Consider the following 6,000-nt stretch of genomic DNA (forward strand, 5'->3'; position numbering starts at 1 on the left):
AGTTCTGTATTTTTGTAATTTTACATTTTACATTTTGTAATTATTCAAGAAAATGCCAATATTTTGGTGGGTATTTTTCAATTTAATTAAACAAGAAGTGTAATTGATACTTATTCAAACCAAATCGGTCAGTTTAAACAAAATATCCTTAGATTGAAATTAAAGACATTTCATAGCAAAATATTGACTTCTTAAAACGGATCTTCAGTTTTAGTTAAATATCTGAATTTCATACTTTAATTCGTTTTCCCTTTTTCAAGTTCTGACGTCTTTCTAAAATCTACGTGTTAAAATCTCTTTGGATTGGTGTCTCTGTCGACCTTCACCGTTTTGTTTCAGTTCTTTGGTGCAACTATATTTTTGGTTTGAAGCATTATTTGTGATATAAGCTGTTATGAAACTGAAAATTTTATCTTAAATATCCGATCGCCGCAATGTTTGATTGATAGGCCTTTACGTCATTTTGTTGCACCTCACGATACTGACCTTTTCATTTACTGAAACTTATACCGTTACAGAACATTTGCGCCCTTGTTGGAATCCAATTAAATATAGATGCAGTTTAAGGACAAGGTCATTTTTTATTATCAGCAATAGAACAACGTTGGTGATAACAAAAATAATAAAAAGCCAATACATTTGAAAATATATGCATGGCACATACGTTTATTTGCCTTTGAAAATAAATGTTTTAAGATGTTTCTAAACAATTCAAGATAAAAAACAATAATTGTTAGTTAACAGCATTATCTTGTATTTTATCTTTAAAATGAAAATCAGGTCTATGACACAAAAGTGGATGCGATAATATTATGACACAACATACAAAGTTGTAATTAGATATTTTGCACTTGATGAAAATTTCAAGAAAAAACAAAACTGACAGCTTAACCTGCTTTTGCACTGACATATAATCTTTTCAATCCTTGTAACACAGTTCTCCTGTACTGGCATAAATTTACGGATATTGTTTTGTTTTTCTTATTAGCTGTTGTACAACCCACCTAGGATATCATTTGAAACTCAGGATTTTGAATCCTTCATGTATATTTTCATTTCCTTATATTAGATTATACTTTTTGGTCCTTTCTGTTATATTTGCCCTCATACGGGTTTTTTCGTAATTTTTTTGTATAACACTGAGTATATGGTTTTTGGTTTAAATGCTAAGTTTTATTATAGTTCAGTTTAATTCCTCTTCAAGATGTCTGTGTGTTTATTTTGTAAACGTGTTTGAGCATCACTGAATATGCATTAATTGTTGAAAAGCGCATCTTGTTAATGATTTAGAAAAATTTAATACCGTATAATTGAGCCTCAATGCGTGTATATTTTTTTTTTTTTTTTTTTTTTTTTTGTAAACGTTTAAGGCTTCACTGAATATACGTTAGTTGTTGAATTTCCCATCTGGTGAATAACTATTTAAAATTTGATACCGTATAATTGCACTTCAAGCTATGCATTATTTTGTTTCAATTTTGTACACGTGTTTGGTATTTCTGAAAATGCATCAATTGTTGAAACGGGCATCGAATGAAATGTATAAAAGTTAGTACCATTTGAGTTTATTGATAAAGATAAGTATGTTTATTAGACATTATAATGAAAATAAACGTTCACTTTTCATGATTGTAGCTTCTTGCATGCATTATCAAAATCCAGTTCTGACATTATTCATATTTTAGAATAAATGTCATTAATGTATTTGAATACCTCAAAACATAGTTAGTTTTGCTGTCTTTCGGTATAACTTCTTGTAAACATCTCCATGTACCTCCTCCTCCCCCTAAGTGCTTGATGCACCACTTTTGTTTTTTAAAGCATCATCTATAATATAAGCTGTCCAGAAACTGGAACCTGCATCTTAATGTCAAATCGCTAAGGTTTGACTGATAACCTTACGTCACCTCACACCATGACTTTTTCATTTACTGAAATTAATACCGTTGCAGAACATTTATGTCTCTGTTTGACAGTTGCAGATCAAGGACGAGGTCAATCGTCAATAGTACAGCGTTTATGCTAAAAAAAATATAAGTACTTCGGTACTGGCTTGGAGAAACCGGTTGTTATAAATCATTTGAAATTATCTCTTTCGTTCATAGCATTGATTTCCTGTCCTAGCGATTTATACTTTCGGTCCTTTTCGGTTATAATTGTACTTCGAAATATATATAAGATTTATTTTCTGTTTTAAGCGATTTGATGCAGATCCATAGGATGCAGTCAGCTCCTTTTATTAGCTATAGAACAGTGATTATGGTCAAATGAATTAAAAGTCAATAATTTGAATATAAGTTGTATTAGACATAATTTTCGCATATTTTAATATTTCTAAGCATCTGCGATTCTTTTCAAAAAATATCTTGCAATTAAAAAGTGTATGACTTACTGACAATTTTTTTTAATTATTAAGATTCGTTTGTGGAAAGCAGCTTGAACTTAAAAAAAAAGATTTGAAACAATCATAGTTAGTAGGCAGCGTTATCTTGTGTCTAACATTTTTTTATGATACAACCGTGTTCATTTTCTCTTCTTTAATTTGAAACAGTAACTCACATTCTTTGTTTTTGATTTTTTGTATTATGTATTTCCACCAAAATTCAATCATAGAACAAATAAAGTTATATGCTGAGATCACACTGAAATGTGTCCGTTGAATTGAGTATCAATATACAAGTAGTTCACATCTTTTGTGCAGCGAAGAATATTTGGATATTGTTTATTGAAATTTGTTCTTATAGACGCAGGAAATGATTTTACATTAACGAATTTATCTCCTTCATGCATAGTTTTGTTCTCTTGATCTTAGATGCTTTGGTTCTGCTTCTTGTTCTTTTCGGTTATGCCTGCTTTTCAACGTGTGCATGATGTATTTTTTAATGGTTCCATTTCCATTGGTTTTTGGTTTCACTAGATATCAATTAATTGTTGAAATACTCATCTGATTAATTAATTCATATAATGTGGTACTGTTTAATTCCACTTCAAGATGTGCATTAGGTTAGTTTTTTTTTAACATTCTGTAAACGTTTTGGACATGATTGAATATACATTAATTGTTGAAAATGCGCATCTGTTAAATTGTTTTTTAAAATGTGGTACCTTTTTAACAGGTTTAAATTTTGTTTTTTTAACATTTTTCGCATCACTGAAAATGCATTAATTGTTAAAATTCCAATCTGCTTAATAAATTTGTGAAAATTGGTACTGTACAATTGAACTTCAAGATGAGCATTATTTTTTTTAAAGTTTTTTCCATGACGTGTGATAATTTAAATGTTGAAATATGTTTCTGATGAATTAATTTTAAAATGTAGTACCGTATAGTTGCACTTCAAGACATGCTTAAGTTTTTTTTATCGTTTTGGGCATCACTGAATATACATTAATTGTTGAAATGCTATCTTCAAGAATTAATACATGGAATAAGGAACCGTTGTATTGCACAGTGTTCATTTGGTTTTTATTGTTATTTTGTAAATTATTTGATGGACCAATTAAGAAAATAACAGGATGGAAAAGTTAACGGACTTTCATTTCTCAAAGCAATCTGACACGCACCGAACTGTACTATCAATACTTTTAATTTCAAGATTATCTATGTTTTAACACCACCTCGATATTAGAAGATTAGGACTAATGGATTTGGGTATTTTGTATCTGTAAATTAATTAAATAAAAAAGTATAATTACCTGAACAGCGGTATACTAATGTTGCCTTTATTTACCTGTCAAATAAATGTGCGCAAACATAATGATTTTTACGCGCAAATATAATTCAATGTGATGAATCAATTTATAGCTTTTGGTTAATTAATTAAAATAATAATCTTATTTGCCGCTTTTTTTAAGTCTTTGGTGCAACTATATTTTTTAGCATCATTTGCACTATCTAACCTGTCCAGAAACTGGAACACGCATCGTAACATGAGATCGCCATTTGATTCATAGCCCCTTACGTCATTTTGTAAACCTCACGTTAATGACCTTTTCATTTACTGATACGTATACGGTTGTTAAAAATATAGATGCAGATCAAGGACGAGGTCATTTTTTTTTTATCTGCAGCAAAACGTTTTGTTAGTTGTTTTTGTACTTAGTTTCGATATGATGAGTTTCATAGTTTTTTTTCTTATGTTGTGCTGTTAAAATACTGTTCAAGGAAGACTTTGGTGCCCTCAATCATGTTTAATCCCGCAACAATCTGCATATGCCTTTCCCATGCAAGTCAGGAGCCTGTAATTCAACTGTTGTCCATTTTTTGTATATTAAAGTTTTTCGTTAATTGTTTCGTACATAAAATGCATAATACTTCTTCATGATTTTGTCTTTTGTAGAGAGTTGTCTCACTGGCAGTTATACCTCATCATCTCATTTTCATATTTTAAAAAATATTCTTCAGTTTTACAATATTAAGTGAATTTGAACAATCTAATTTAAAGCATATCAGTTTTATTCATTTTCTATTTAGTTTAAATACCTAACTAGTTCATCAATATAAAAAAAACAAAAACTAAATGTTTTCTTAGATATAAATAACAACAGGACTGGATGACGATGAAACAGGTCCAATTAAGATCTTAATTATCTTCATTGGTGCAAAATTATATGAGAGTTACATGCAGCAAATAAAAATTCCAACTATCTATGAAGTTTCAGTGATTACCAAAATGAAATTTAAAAAAAACATAATGTTAACCTTGAAGCACAAGTACACGGTGTCAAATTTTATAAATGTTTTCACCAGATACGCATTTTAACGACTGATGTACCAAACACACACCTTGAAATGCAATGACACGGTACCAAATCTTATAAATTGATTCAGCAAATGCGACTTTTGGACTTTTTGACAATAAATGTATAATAAGTGATGTTAAAATCAATAACAAAATAAAAAAAGAAGTTAATGCACACCATGAAGTGTAATTAAACGGTATCAAATCTTTTAAATTCAACAGATGTGCAGTTTGTACGTAACTCAACAGACTTCCATTTTCTACATAAAAAAGTGCCTATACCAAATCAGCAATAAGACAATTCTTTCCTATTCGTTCAAAGTGTTTGAGCTTTTGATTTGCCATTTGATATGGGACTTTCCGTTTTGAATTTTCCTTGGAGTTCGGTAGTTTGTTATTTTAAAACATAACGCCTACCAAATTAAAAATAATAATGCCCATCTTTGAAGTTGTTTTAAACAGTACCACTTGTTATAAATTAATTAATCAAATGCGAATTGCAACAATTAATGCATCTTCCATGATGTTTAAAAAAAAGTTAAAAATCAACCGACAACCTAATGAAGATCTTGATTGTAAACGAAAAGACAATTAAGGACAAGGAATCAATGCTATACAAAAGAGAGATACAGTTTTTTAAATTTTTTTAACCGCTAATTTACAAGAAAACAATATCTGTATATCCATGATATCCACGTCGGTATCGAAGTACTGAATGTCAGCTGTTTTTGGTATTGACATTTTTTAGCATAAAAAAAGTAAAAACTCAAAAATACTGAACTCCGAGGAAAATTCAAAAAGGAAAGTCCCAAATCAAATCAAATAAAAAAAAAAAAAAACATTGCCGAGTAAAAAAAGACGACCTCGTCCTTGATCTGCATCTATATTTAATTGGTATCCACCACAGGCACTTATGTTCTTCAACGGTGTAAATTTCAGTAAATGAAAAGGTTATTAACGTGAGGTGTAACAAAATGACGTAAGGGGCTATCAATCAAACATTACGACGATCTGCTGGTTAAGATTCAAGTTCCAGTTTCTGGACAGATTATCTTACATATGATGCTTCAAACACAAAAGTATTAATGCATTGAATACTTGAAAGTTAACGATGAACGGTATAAAAAGATTTTAATAAGTAGTTATACGAAAGATAGCAAAACTTAATGTTGAATTAATTATTTCATATAAATAAATTATGTATATTTTAAAATATGAATAATATCTTTAAATGCGATTGAATTTAACAACATTATAC

This window comes from Mytilus galloprovincialis, chromosome 4 (genome assembly GCF_965363235.1).
Source record: "Mytilus galloprovincialis chromosome 4, xbMytGall1.hap1.1, whole genome shotgun sequence".
Lineage (NCBI taxonomy): Eukaryota > Metazoa > Mollusca > Bivalvia > Mytilida > Mytilidae > Mytilus > Mytilus galloprovincialis.